The 14,835-nt window shown below is 47.5% G+C and overlaps 1 long non-coding RNA gene across 2 annotated transcripts in view; it reads right to left on the bottom strand.

Annotated features, from left to right (window-relative positions):
- LOC140106364 (uncharacterized) overlaps positions 1-14,625 on the bottom strand; it is a 113,278-nt gene extending 98,653 nt beyond the window's left edge. For both annotated transcript variants that reach the window (XR_011850772.1, XR_011850771.1), the window contains exon 1: positions 14,556-14,625. This is a non-coding gene — a long non-coding RNA (uncharacterized lncRNA). The remainder of the gene's footprint in view (positions 1-14,555) is intronic.
- Between the last annotated feature and the right edge of the window lie 210 nt (positions 14,626-14,835).

Raw genomic sequence — 14,835 nt, 5'->3', positions numbered from 1 at the left:
ACCTCGGCAGTGTGGCAGTTTTTTGTAAAGACACCAGAGGAGCCGAGCGTGGGTATATGCTGTATCTGCGGGCAGAAAGTGAAGCATGGCCAGGGAGCCAACGTTGGCACCACGGCCCTGCGCCAACACATGCAGCGTCACCATCCAATGGCCTGGGAGAAACGGTTGTCAGATGTGTTCTATCCTGCAGGCGCAGCACCTGTTTCAGCAAGTCAAGGCTCCAGCACCTCTGCCGAAGGGAGCTGTTTGCCTTTGACATCATCTCCCAGTCCAGATGCTTCTGCTAGAGACAAGTATATGCGTCCAGCCATCCTTAGGTGAAGAAGTTGTTGGTAGTGCAGTCTCTCCCTTTCCAGGTTGTGGGCTCTGCACCCTTCAGAGAACTAATGGCTTGTCCCGAACTGAGGTGGAGAGTTCCAAGCCGCAATTATTTTTCCAAAAAGGCAGTGCCAGCCCTTCACCAATAAGTACAACACAAGGTGGGCCATTCCTTGAGCTTATCAGTCTCTTCCAAGGTGCACGGCAGTGCGGACTTGTGGAGCTGTAACTATGGTCAGGGCCAGTACATGTCCTTTACAACCCACTGGGTGAATGTGCTTCCCACCCAGCCACAGCAACAACTTCCACAAGAGACGGCTTTTTCTCCTCCACGTTGTCAAACTGCTGCTCCTGCGCCAGTGTCCGCCTCCTCCTTCTCTACCACCACCTCAGCCTCCATAAGTGCTGCTCCATCAAACCACATGTGCAGGGCACAGCGGTGTCACGCAATTCTACACCTGGTTTGCCTGGGCGAACGAAGTCACACAGGGGAGGAACTGCTATGCGTCTTGCATCAAGAAATCAATGTGTGGCTTTCTCCACAACAACTAAAAATCATAACCGTGGTGACAGACAATGGGAGAAACAAGGTGTCCACGCTGCACCAAGAAGGGATGGCCATGCGCCCTGCATGGCGCACGTGTTTTATCTGGTTGTCAACAAGTTCCTGAAGTCTTCCACCCATCTGCAAGACATTCTAAAAATGTCCAGGGCACTGTGCACGCACTTTAGCCATTCTTACAAAGCCAAGCACACCCTCCTTGAGTTGCAGTGTCAGAACGGCCTACCCAAACAGACTCTGATATGCGATGTTTTCACCTGTTGGAATTCCAGCCTCCATATGTTAGACCGCCTGTATGAACAGAAAAAAGCCATTAATGATTTTTTGATGATGCAAGCAGGAGTACTCCCCTGTGTAACTTTGATGTCAGCCACTGGCAGCTCATGCGTGACACCTGCCATTTGCTCAGGCCCTATGAAGAGGCCACGTTATTTGTCAGTCGCCAGGATTGTGGGATGAATAACGTCATTCCACTGCTTCATGTCCTGGAACTCATGCTGCGAAATCTGTCTGGTCAGGGTACTGGAGAAGTGGAGACTACATCTCATGGCCACATGAGTCTGGTGGGGGCTGAACTGGAGGAGGAGGACATTGGAGCACAAGCAGAGTCTGGTGGAATTTGTGGTTTTTCTACTCAGGTGACAGGAGAGGATGAGCAGGAGCATCTGGAGGAGGTAGAAGACGAGGCAGATGACCCAGAAGCACCATGGCATTATACAGTGGAGATGGAGGCCGGGAGTCTCTCCGACTCACGTGGGTAGATGGCCCGCAACCTGCTGCTTTGCCTAACTAGTGACAGCCGAATAGTCAACATCCGCCATAGGGATGACTTTTGGCTCTCTACCCTCTTGGACCCTCACTACCTATCAAGAATGGGTGACTTTTTTCCTGCTGCTGAGAGGGAGGAACAACTGGCATACTATAGAGATATGCTGAGCACACAATTGGCCGCTGCCTATGTGCACCATTGTCCATCCTCTGTCAGATATTACCGGGGGATTTCTGGCAGTCATTGCTCACGTACTACTGCCACAGCTGCTGTGGGGAGCTGGGGGGGGTAGGAGCAGTAGCAGCTCCTTCAGCAGCAGCTCAAGTCTGGATTCCTTAATGAGCAATTTCCTTCACCCGCCTATTGAAGAAGGTAGCAGTCACCAGCAGCAGCAGAACATGAAGCAGACCCTGCACAGCAGGTGGTGGCCTACTTGGACAGCACTTTACCACCTCAGGTAGAGGATCCCATGGACTACTGGGCAGCCAAACTTGATGCGTGGCCGCAACTTGCGGAGTTTGCAGTAGAGAAGCTGTCCTGCCCGGCCAATTCAGTTCAGTGCGGCGGGGGCCATCGTTACCCCAAGAAGAGCCCGCTTGTCCGCCCGTAATGTGGAAACACTGACATTTGTCAAGATGAATCAGGCTTGGAGCGGCCAGGATTTCAACTCACCAATGCCTAATGCATCAGATTAGATCAGCCATGACGCCTCCTACAAACGTTAAGAAATGAGTCGGGGTTCCAACTACCTGCCTCAGCCACTATTCTGATGCTGCCACCCGCCTGATGCCACACATATGCTGCCAGTTGCTTCATCTGCCTCCTACCATCTTTACCAGGGACTGGAATTGTCCGCCACCTTCACACTATATCATTGTGCCACCCAGGAGGCTTCTGCTTATGCCACCTCCACACTATAAAATTGTGCCACCCTGTGGGCTCCTGCTGCTAATGACGCCACCTCCACACTATATCATTGTGCCACTCTATGGGCTCCTACTGCTACTGACGCCACCTCCACACTATATCATTGTGCCATTTTGCGGGCTCCTGCTGCTGCTGATGCCACCCCCACACTATATCATTGTGCCACTCTGTGGGCTCCTGCTGCTGCTGACACCCCCTCTACACTATATCATTGTGCCATCCTGTGGGCTCCTGCTTCTACTGATGCCACCTTCACACTATATCATTGTGCCACCATGGGGGCTCCTGCTGCTGATGCCACCATCACACTATATAATTGTGCCAACCTGCGGGCTTCTGCTGCTGATGCCACCTTCACACTATGTAATTGTGCCACTCTGTGGGCTCCTGCTGCTGCTGATGCCGCCTCCACACTATATCATTGTGCCACCGTGCGGGCATCTGCTTCTACTGATGCAACCTTTACACTATATCATTGTGCCACCCTGCGGGCTCCTGCTGATGCCACCTCAACGATATATAATTGTGCCACCCTGTGGGCTCCTGCTGCCAGCTTCACACTATATAATTGTGCCACCCTGCGGGCTCCTGCTGCTACTGATGCCAGCTTCACACTATATAATTGTGCCACCCTGCAGGCTCCTGCTGCTACTGATGCCACCTCCACACTCTATCATTGTGCCACTCTGTGGCCGACCATGTTGCCACAAGCTATTTTGATATTATGTAATTGAGATTAAGGGTAGTACTGAGGGTGGGGTAAAGGTCTATATTGGTGCAAGGGACACACAATCATTAGGTTTTATTTAACTTTATTGCCTTCGATTTATGTAATTACCTACACACTCATATAACCTATCCTTGAATAAATCCCCAGAATCTACCCCTTCCTCGTCATGGAAACAGCACAACCTCATTTTTGCTCTGATTCATTCCCATCTTGACTCCTATAATCCACTACTAATTGGTTTTTCCTTTAATTACTATACCCTCATGCTGTGGCTATGCTCATTTTTGTGTCCAACTACTTAGGAATATAAGTAAAATTTCTCATTTCCTTCCCCAAAGATATTAATATTATTTGTCAGTTATAAGCCAACAAATTGAGTGATGGACTGTATACAATATCTCACATTACTAAAGCTGTTCAGTTACATTATATAATACTAAATCTACAGGCATAGGGCCCTATAGACTGTTAGCTTAAGTCTCCTGCATATTTATCCCACCAATTAGTCAGAGACTTTATGCATATCCTATTTTTCTAAAGAGTATGTACAGTCTTATGCATTGGTTACATATGATATGAACTCTATTTTTATATTTTTTAAGAAAAAAAACCTATTTTTTATCATATAGTTTTTTACATACATATGAACTGCTTTTTTAAATTTTTTTAATTAATTTTTTGTCCAAAAGACAATTATTGCGATATTCAAGTTTTTGGTGAATAAGCCTTAGCAGGGAATCCATCCTTGTTATAGACTATTTACAAAAATACTATCATTCTGTATACCATATTGAATACGATTTATCTCTTTGGCTACTATATGTATTGCTCTATGTTTTATTGTTATTAAGATAATTAATGAATTTTGATAATTAATGACAGAAAGATAAGGATTAGAGATGAGCGAACATACTCGTCCGAGCTTGATGCTCGTTCGAGCATTAGCGTACTCGAAACTGCTCGTTGCTCGGACGAATACTTCGTCCGCTCGAGAAAATGGCATCTCCCCTCGTTGTGATTTTTGGCGGCCAGAAACAGAGCCAATCACAAGCCAGGAGACTCTGCACTCCACCCAGCATGATGTGGTACCCTTACACGTCGATAGCAGTGGTTGGCTGGCCTGATCAGGTGACCCTGGAATAGACTAGCCCCTGCCCGCGCTGCTCGGATCATTCTCTGTCTGGATGCCGCTAGGGAGAGAGCTGATGCTGGTCAGGGAAAGCGTTAGGGTGTTCTATTAGAATAGTGTTAGGCAGGAGTGATTCTACAAGAACCCAATAGCCCTTCTTAGGGCTACAATAACGTTTTATTTTACTTTTTTTTGGTTTGCCTGTGGCTGGGCTTGCTGCCATTAGTAGTGCAGCTAGTACCATATTGTGAGTAATTTGAGGGGAGACTTGCTACCGTTGTGTTTAGCTCTTAGTGACACACATATCCAACTTAAACACCGAAGTGGGACAATTTATTAGGGGTTTGATCTGAATTAGGCAGAGTCTGCTGATTTATTTTTTTTTACCTTTATTTCTTTTTATAGCTCAAAGTCATGAGGCACAGCACAAAATCCAGTTGTGTGCTGTCAGTGTAGGTTAGAAACTAGCCATAGCAATAGGATAGCACCGTTTTGTTTAAAAAAATAAATAAACACAAAAAAAATAAACACAAAAAAAAAAATTAAAGTTTACACTTTAATTTGGAAAATGTTTAACCCGAGGGCTAGGGGTAGAGGACGAGGGTGTGGACGTGGGCGTCCAACTACTGCAGGGGTCAGAGGGGTGGTCCTGGGCGGGGTGAGACACCACCTGCTGATGAGGGAGCAGGGGAACGCCGCAGAGCTACACTCCCTGGGTTCATCATGTCTCAAGTTACTGGGACTCGTGGTAGAGCACTGTTGAGGCCAGAACAGTGCGAAGAGGTGATGTCGTGGATTGCGGGCAATGCTTCTAGCCATTTGTCCACCAGTCAGTCTTCCACGCAGTCCACCCATGTCACCGAAATCAGCACTCCTCCAGCTCCTCCACCTCAGCCTCCTCCCCCCCCAGTCTGCCCCCTCCCAGCAAAATTTGGCATTTAAACCGGCATACTCTGAGGAACTTTTTTCTGGACCCTTCCCAGAGTCACAAACCACTTGTCCGGTTGCTGCTGAGCTATTTTCCGATGCCCAGGTTTTCCACCGGTCGCAGTCCATGGGTGATGATGACATTATTGACGTAGAGGAAGAAGTGTGTAAAGAGGTGTCGGACGATGAGGAGACACAGTTGTCAGACAGTGGTGAAGTTGTTGTCAGGGCAGGAAGTCCGAGGGGGGAGCAGACTGAGGGATCGGAGTATGATGAGGTGACAGACCCAAGCTGGGTTGATAGGCCGGGTGAACAGAGTGCTTCTGAGACGGAGGCGAGTCCTATAGCAGAACAGGTTGGAAGAGGCAGTGGTGGGGCCAGACGGAGAGGCAGGGCCAGAGCTGGTGCATCAACACCAAATGTTTCCCATAGTCAAGCTCCCGTGGCGTGGGCTAGATTTTTAGTCTGGAGGTTCTTTAAAGAAACACCGGATGACCGACGGACTGTGGTGTGCAACCTGTGCCAAAACAGGATCAGCAGGGGTTCCACAACTACTAGCTTAACTACCACCAGTATGCGCAGGCATATGAATGCTAAACACCCCACTCAATGGCACCAAGCCCGTTCACCTCCGTCCGGGCACACCACTGCTCCTTCCCCTGTGTCATCTGCTAGTCAGCCCCCTGCCCAGGACCCCGGCCCAAACACCTCCCGTGCGAAAACCCCATCTTCGCCTCCACGATCCTCCACAGCATCCACCAGCGTTCAGCTCTCCATACCCCAGACGCTGGAGCGCAAAAGGAAGTATAGCGCAACTCACCCACACGCCCAAGCCCTCAACGTCCACATCTCCAAGTTGCTTAGCCTGGAGATCATAGTATCATAGTATATAAGGCTGGAAGGAGACGCAAGTCCATCAAGTCCAACCTTCAAGAATTAAATAAATGTTTTATCCCCATAACCCGTGATATTTTTTCTCTCCAGAAAGTCATCCAGGCCTCTCTTGAACATGTACATAGAGTCGGCCATAACAACCTCCTGCGGCAGAGAGTTCCACAGTCTCACTGCTCTTACAGTAAAGAACCTTTGTCTATGGTGATGGTAAAATCGCCTCTCCTCTAGGCGTAGAGGATGCCCCCTTGTCCTGGTCACAGGCCTAGGTATAAAAAGATCTTTGGAGAGATCCTTGTACTGTCCGTTCAGGTATTTGTACATTGTAATGAGGTCTCCCCTCAGTCGTCTTTTTTCTAAACTGAATAATCCCAAATTTTGTAATCTGTCAGTGTATTCTAATCCCCCCATTCCCCTAATAATCCTGGTTGCTCTCCTCTGCACCCGTTCCAGCTCTACTATATCCTTTTTATACACTGGTGCCCAAAACTGTACACAATATTCCATGTGTGGTCTGACCAGGGATTTGTATAAGGGCAAAACTATGTCTTTATCATGAGAATCTATTCCTCTCTTGATACATCCCATTATTTTATTTGCTTTAGCAGCAGCCGCCTGGCTCTGGTCACTAAAATTAAGTTTACCATCCACCAATACGCCCAAGTCCTTTTCAGCTTCAGTTTTACTAAGTAATTGACCGTTTAGAACATAATTATACTTTTTGTTTCCATGGCCCAAGTGCATAACTTTACATTTAATCTACATTAAACCTCATCAACCATTTCTCTGCCCATCCCTCAAGCTTCCACAAATCCCTCTGTAATGCTAAACTATCGACCTCAGTATTTATTACTTTACACAGCTTAGTATCATCTGCAAATATTGAAACTTGACTGTGTAAACCCACTACAAGGTCATTAATAAAAATATTAAAAAGAAGTGGCCCCAATACTGACCCCTGTGGCACTCCACTGGTAACATCAACCCAATCTGAGAATGTGCCATTAATGACCACCCTCTGTTTTCTATCACTAAGCCAATTACTTACCCAGATACACAGATTTTCTCCTATTCCCAGCAGTCTCATTTTATATACCAACCTTTTATGTGGCACGGTGTCAAATGCCTTTGAGAAGTCCAGATATACAACATCCACAGCGTCCCCCAGATCCAGTCTTGAACTTACCTCCTCGTAGAAACCAATCAGATTAGTCTGACAGGACCGATCTCTCATAAACCCATGCTGACGCTGGGTTATAAGGTTGTGCACAGTGAGATACTCCAGGATAGCATCTCTAATAAACCCCTCAAATATTTTCCCCACCACAGCAGTTAGACTTACGGGTCTGTAGTTTCCAGGATCGCTATTTGATCCTTTTTTGTATATTGGTACCACATTTGCTATGCGCCATTCCTGTGGAACATAACCAGTCCTCAGTGAATCTTCAAATATTAAAAATAACGGTCTGTCTATCACCGTACATAATTCATGCAGAACCCGGGGGTGTATGCCATCTGGCCCCGGTGATTTATCTATCTTAGTGGTTGCGAGGCGGCGCCGTACCTCTTCCTGGGTTAAACTGTTGACATTATAAAAAGAATTAACATTATTCCTCATTGTGTCTTCCACCAGGGGATTTTCCTGGGTAAAGACAGTTGAGAAGTCGACATTCAGTAGATTGGCCCTTTCCTCGTCTCCTTCCACCATGACCCCCATGTTATTTATAAGGGGACCCACACTCTCTGTTTTTAGTTTCTTATCATTTATATACTTGAAAAATAATTTGGGATTATTTTTGCTCTCCCTGGCAATATTTCTCTCAGTCTCTATTTTTGCGGCCTTTATCTGCTTTTTACAGGATTTATTTTTCTCTCTATAATCCTGTAATGCCTCATCGCTACCTTCACGTTTTAGCACCTTAAACGCTTTATCTTTCTCGCTTATTGCTTTCCTTACAAGACTAGTTAGCCACATAGGGTTTTTCTTGTTCCTTTTATGCTTTTTCCCATAAGGTATGTGTTTCTCACAGGACTTTTTCAGAATATATGAGAAAAAGTCCCATTTTTGGGGGGGGCTTTTGTCCTTGAGAGCATTATCCCAGTCTATGCCTTTAAGGTCTTCCCTTAGTTGATGAAAATTTGCCCTCCTGAAGTTTAGAGTGTTGGTTGCCCCTTCACTAACGCTCTTAGTAAAGCGTAATACAAAATCAATGATATTATGATCACTATTCCCCAGGTTCCCCCCAACCTGTAGTTTTGATATCCTATCAGGTCTGTTGGTAAGGATAAGGTCCAGCAGTGCCCCCCCTCTTGTTGGCTCCAGGACTAGTTGCGACAGGTAATTGTCTTTTGTTGTTGACAAGAACCTGCTACCTTTGAAGGACCTGCAGGTTTCTGCCCCCCAGTCAATATCTGGGTAATTGAAGTCCCCCATGATAAGTACTTCACCATGCTTTGAAGCCGCATCCATTTCACTTATCAGCATTTCCTCTGCTGCCTCCATTATATTTGGAGCCTTATAACAAACCCCTAGTAATATTTTATTTTTATTTTTCCCTCCTCTTATCTCCACCCATAGGGACTCCACATTTGCGTTACTGATGTCATCTCGCAGGACGGGCTTGAGGCAAGAATTCACATATAAACAAACCCCTCCCCCTTTTTTATTTATACGATCCTTTCTAAAAAGACTATAACCATCTATAGTAACAGCCCAGTCATAGCTACTGTCCAGCCATGTCTCGCTGATACCCACTATATCATATTTCCGTTCCAACATCAAGAGTTCCAGTTCCTCCATTTTGTTTGTGAGGCTTCTGGCATTTGTGTACATACACTTTATATGGTTTTCCCTGTCCGTATTCCTTTTGTCCTTATTCCCCAATCTCATTCCAGCCCCCCTTCCTCCCCCATGGACTATGGCTCTTCCCAGCTCTCTATGTACACCGTCTATTTGCCCTGCACAAGTGTAAATGCCCTCCCCCCAGGTCTCTAGTTTAAACACTCCTCCAACCTTCTAGCCATTTTTTCCCCTAAAACAGCGGCCCCCTCCCCATTGAGGTGCAGCCCATCCCTATTGTAGAGCCTGTAGCCGACAGAAAAGTCAGCCCAGTTCTCCATGAACCCAAACCCCTCCTTCCTACACCAACTTTTGAGCCACTTATTTACCTCCTTGATCTCCCGCTGCCTTTCTGGTGTGGCACGTGGTACAGGCAGTATTTCGGAGAAAATTACCTTTGAGGTCCTTGCCCTGAGCTTATGGCCTAAATCTCTGAAATCATTTTTAAGGACCTTCCACCTACCTGTTACTTTGTCATTAGTGCCAATGTGGACCATGACCGCTGGTTCCTCACCAGCCCCTCCCAATGCTGCCCTATAGGCTGGTAGAGACCGAGGCCTTTCGAAACCTCATGGCGGCGGCCGCCCCTCGGTGTTCGGTCCCCAGCCGCCACTACTTTTCCCGATGTGCCGTCCCAGTCCTGCACAAGCACGTGTCAGAGAACATCATCCGTGCCCTGACCAACGCCGTTTCTGACAAGGTCCACCTGACCAAGGACACGTGGACGAGTGCTGCCGGCAGGGCCACTATATATCGCTGACGGCACATTGGGTTAACTTGGTGGAGGCTGGGACCGAGTCTGACCCTGGGGCTGGTCATATACTGCCGACGCCGAGGATTGCGGGGCCTACCTCGGTCCAGGTCTCAAAGGCCTACTATGCCTCCTCTTCCTCCCACCCCTCCTCCACCGACTGATGGCGCCATCAGTCGGTAGCTCTAGGCACAGCAGCAGTGCCGTCGCTAAGCGACAGCAGGCGGTGCTCAAACTGCTGAGCCTAGGCGATAAAAGGCACACCGCCCAAGAGCTCTTACAGGGCATCACGGCACAGACCGATCTGTGGCTGGCACCGCTGAACCTGAAGCCAGGCATGGTTGTGTGTGACAAGGGCCGTAACCTGGTGGCGGCTCTGCAACTCGGCAGACTGACACATGTGCCATGCCTGGCCCATGTGTTAAATCTCATAGTTTAGCGTTTCCTCAAGACATACCCCAATCTGTCTGATTTGGTCACGAAGATGCACCGCATCTGTGCGCATTTCAGGAAGTCCAGCACAGATGCTGCCACTCTCAGGGCAGCGCAATGCCGCCTGCAACTGCCCGCTCACCGACTGTTGTGCGACGTGCCCACGAGGTGGAATTCAACATTAACCATGTTATCCAGAATTTACCAGCAGCGCAGAGCAATTGGAGACTGCCACATGTCAACTTCCACCAGAACTGGTAGTCAGGTCAGTCATCTTCCTCAAGTCTACAATGAGGAGTGGACGTGGATGTCTGATATCTGTCAGGTGCTGAGTAACGGGGGAAGAAGATTCCCTTGTTGATAGCCAAAGCACCCTTAGGTCTGTTTCTCAGCGCATATCGGAGGAGGTGGAGGAGGATGAGGAGGAGAATGTTGGCGAGACAGAAGAGGGGACCATTGTTCAGTCCTTCACTGTTCAGCGTGTATGGGCAGAAGAAGAGGAGTTGGAGGAGTTGGAGGAGGAGGAAATGGGCAGTCAGGCCAGTGAGGGGAGTGAATTCTTGCGCGTTGGGACTCTGGCGCATATGGCAGATGTCATGCTAGGCTGCCTATCCCGTGACCCTCGCGTTCAAAGAATTTATTCCAGCACCGATTACTGGGTATTCACTCTCCTGGACCCACGGTACAAGCAAAATCTTTCCACTCTCATCCCTGGAGAGGAAAGGAGTGTGAGAATGCATGAATACCAGCAGGCCCTGGTGCACAAGCTGAAACAGTATTTCCCTTCTGACAGTGCTAGCGGCAGAGGGCGTACTTCTGCGGGACAAGAAGCGAGGGAGAGTAGGCGAGCAGGCAGCTTTTCCAGCACTGGCAGGGGTACGCTTTACAAGGCCTTTGCCAGTTTTATGTCACCCCAGCAAGACACTGTCACCTGTCCCCAGTCTCGGCAGAGTAGGGCTGATCTTTACAGAAAGATGGTGAGGGAGTACGTAGCTGACCATACCATCGTCCTAAATGATCACACAGCTCCCTACAACTACTGGGTTTCAAAGCTGGACATGTGGCACGAACTGGCGCGGTACGCCTTGGAGGTTCTTGCCTGCCCTGCCGCTAGCGTGTTGTCCGAGCGGGTTTTCAGTGCAGCTGGTGGCATCATCACCGATAAGCCTGTTGACTGACGGCGCTGACAGGCTGGCGCTTATAAAGATGAATAAAGCCTGGATTTCTCCGGATTTTCATTCTCCACCAGGTGAAAGAAGCTCAACCTGAATAATGTATGCACTCCTCCTCCTCATTGTCCTCCTTCTCCTCCTCTTTGTACACTAAAGCAGAGGAAACTGGCTATTTTTTGCCAGGGCCAACTGGCTCTAGCTATAGTACTCTATGTATTTAATTTTTGAGAGTGCCACATACAGGCACTCAATCTATTTAATTTTTCTGGAGGACCACCCACCTGCTCCTCTGGTTTGAAAACTTTTGTGGGCTGCCACATACAGGTACTCAATTTATTTAATTTTTCTGGAGGACCACCTACCTGCTCCTCTGGTTTGAAAACTTTTTTGGACTGCCACATACAGGCACTATCCATATTAAATTGTCTCCATAGCAGCCTCCACATGTCGTCTTTTTAGCTGGCTCCACACGTTGTCTCCATTGCTACCTCCACACGTCATCGCCATAGCTGCCTCCAAAAGTCGTCCATATAGCTGCCTCCATACATGGTCCCCTTATCAAACGAGCTGTGTGAGGCAGAATTTTGTGTTGTTTTCATGGCTCCACATCAAACTTGTTAACTGTGTAATCCACAAAATATACTGGCAAACTTTTATCATTTACCGATATTATTTCAGCGCTTCTTGCGCATCTGTTTACATTCCCCTCACCCGCCATAACCCAAACTTATAAGAACGCTACTACACTTGATCTTATACAAAAGGTTCTTAGAAGTGCTCTTTGGGGAGTAGCCTAGAGACAGGGGCTTGGATTGGCGAAAGCTCGCCTGGCAGCGGAGCGCCAGCTCCATCTCAAGATCCAACTAACATAGTTTTAACTGCAGCACCTTTAATCTACTACTAGTTCACTGCCTCGATACATCGTCCCCTTATCAAACGAGCTGTGTCAGGCAGAATTTTCAGGTGTTTCACCAGATACATAGTGGAACTCGGCCCATCTGTCGCCGCCATGCTGGAGACCTGAAGTTGCAATCATAGCAGCGCAATATGGATGCCCCATACTGTCGCTCTTAATCATGGAACCATTTCCGTAAAAACAATTAAAAATAGAACCACTATGCTATTCCATTATTCCTAGGTGAAATATTCAAACGACTCGGCCTGCTTTGAAAATTATAATTTTTTCAAAGTAAACGCTTCTGGCCCCCAGGCCCATTTTGGGTGGGGAGGAACCGAGAGACAGGGGCTTGGACAGGCGAAAGCTCGCCTGGCAGTGGACCGCCAGCTCCATCCCAAGATTAGGCAGCCTCAGAGGCATCCATGCATGCTGCCCCTGCTGCTTCCTGTCCATTTTGCCTCCACGATCCTCCACAGCGTCCACCAATGTCTCATTTCAACTCTCTATACCCCAGACGCTGGAGCATGAGAGGATATGCAGCACATCATCCCCTTATCAAACGAGCTGTGTCAGGCAGAATTTTCAGGTGTTTCACCAGATACATAGTGGAACTCGGTCTATCTGTCGCCGCCATGCTGGAGACCTGAAGTTGCAATCATAGCAGCGCAATATGAATGCCCCATACTGTCGCTCTTAATCATGGAAGTCGTCTCCATGGCTGCCTCCACATGTCGTCCCCTTATCAAAAGAGCAGGCTCATTTTTTGGGTGTTTCACCAGATACGTTATGGAACTTGGTCACTATGTCGCCACCATGCTGTGTTATCGACTTAATATACCGTCAACCTTTTGTTCACATAGAAAATCATTTCAGCGCTTCTTGCTCACCTCCTTTGGTGAAGCCTGAGTCCATTTAGGGTATGTCTCCATGACACTCTCTAGCCTGCCGCTGCTGCCGCTGCCTCTGCATGCCGTCCCCTATAGTGTCAGGGTCAATTATTGCATGTTTTAGATGCTATCTAGCCTCATTCGGTCACTCTGTCATAGCCATGCTGTTGCCCATAATTTTGGCATAATGGTGCGATTAAGCAGCCTCAGAGGCATCCATGCATGCTGCCCCTGCTGTTTCCTGACCATTTCCGTGGTGTTTCCATCCTTTTCTGAGGTTCCCAGGTGTTTGGCCAAGCTTCCCTGTGCAGAGCCTTGGTCCCCTTGAAAAATGCTCGAGTCTCCCATTGACTTCAATGGGGCTCGTTATTCGAGACGAGCACTCGAGCATCGGGAAAAGTTCGTCTCGAATAACGAGTACCCGAGGATTTTAGTGCCCGCTCATCTCTAATAAGGATTGATAAGTGCCACTATAAAGATTTTATCATTTGACTAAGAAAACAATGCAGCCCAGAAATAGGTATGAACAATAGTAGATGGATGTAATTACATTACCCTAGAAATAGTCCTGGCAAGGGAGAACAGATGCCCAGTTTTTAAAATCAACAGGTTTCAATTTTTTTTTTCATAGACAATGAATCATTGAATAGCCAATAGCTAATAGCCAGTGTGAAATCACCCATAGAATTCAATGGCTCAGTGAGGAATCCATGCAAATCACTAAACCATGGAAGTGAAAAACACCAATGTGAAAGAGCCCCTACCTCTAAGCTAGGCATATCTGTCCATCATCCTATTGTTTAATTCCCCAAAATATTAACTACAAAATGCTGGGGGCTCAATCTCACAAAAAAGGCAAAAAAAAAAACACATTTGTAACACTGATGGTCCGTAACTAATGACATTCTCTTCCTTTCTTTCCCAGTAATCCTCTTTTTCCCTATACTGCTGAGTTTGAACCCATACGGCACCTGTTTAAATACCAAAAAAATAGACGAAAAAACGGAAATCCATGGCAATAATAATCTTATAAAATAGAGAAACTTTACTGATAACAAATTCTTTAAAATGTACTAAAAAGTTCCAGGAGAGACAATGCATGAACAACCCAGATAAGGGTACAGAGCTGTAAATGGAGTAGTGCAAAGGGAGCGCAGCTCCTAACGGCAGTAATGTGTACTGCACCACATAACAAAAACTCATACCCAGACACAGAAGTTAAGCAAATGAATACTACAAATAAACATGCAGTTATTTGAAAAAAGTATCGGACCCAAACAAGGATAAAAATCTGTGAAAGGGAGATCCCGTGGACCACAGTACCTGGTGTTCAGCCCCCGACGCACTGGAGCAATAAGTGTCATGTGGTAAACACCTGTGTAACAGGCGCATGTTTGGACACATGGAGTCACGTCAGCAGCAGGGCTGGGTCCGTGACGTCACAGGAGGCGGAGCTGAAGACCGGACACGCCCCCCCCCCCCCCGCCACGGACGGAGCTGCAGCGGCGTACCAGACATGCGCACTAAGGTGCATTAATGCAAGATCGCAGCACATGAAAGAGGAAGACAAAAAAGACAACATATGTATGCATTTGAACAGTGT

This window comes from Engystomops pustulosus, chromosome 11 (assembly GCF_040894005.1).
Source record: "Engystomops pustulosus chromosome 11, aEngPut4.maternal, whole genome shotgun sequence".
NCBI classification, from domain to species: Eukaryota; Metazoa; Chordata; class Amphibia; order Anura; family Leptodactylidae; genus Engystomops; species Engystomops pustulosus.
This window is presented reverse-complemented; position numbering and strand designations above follow the sequence as displayed.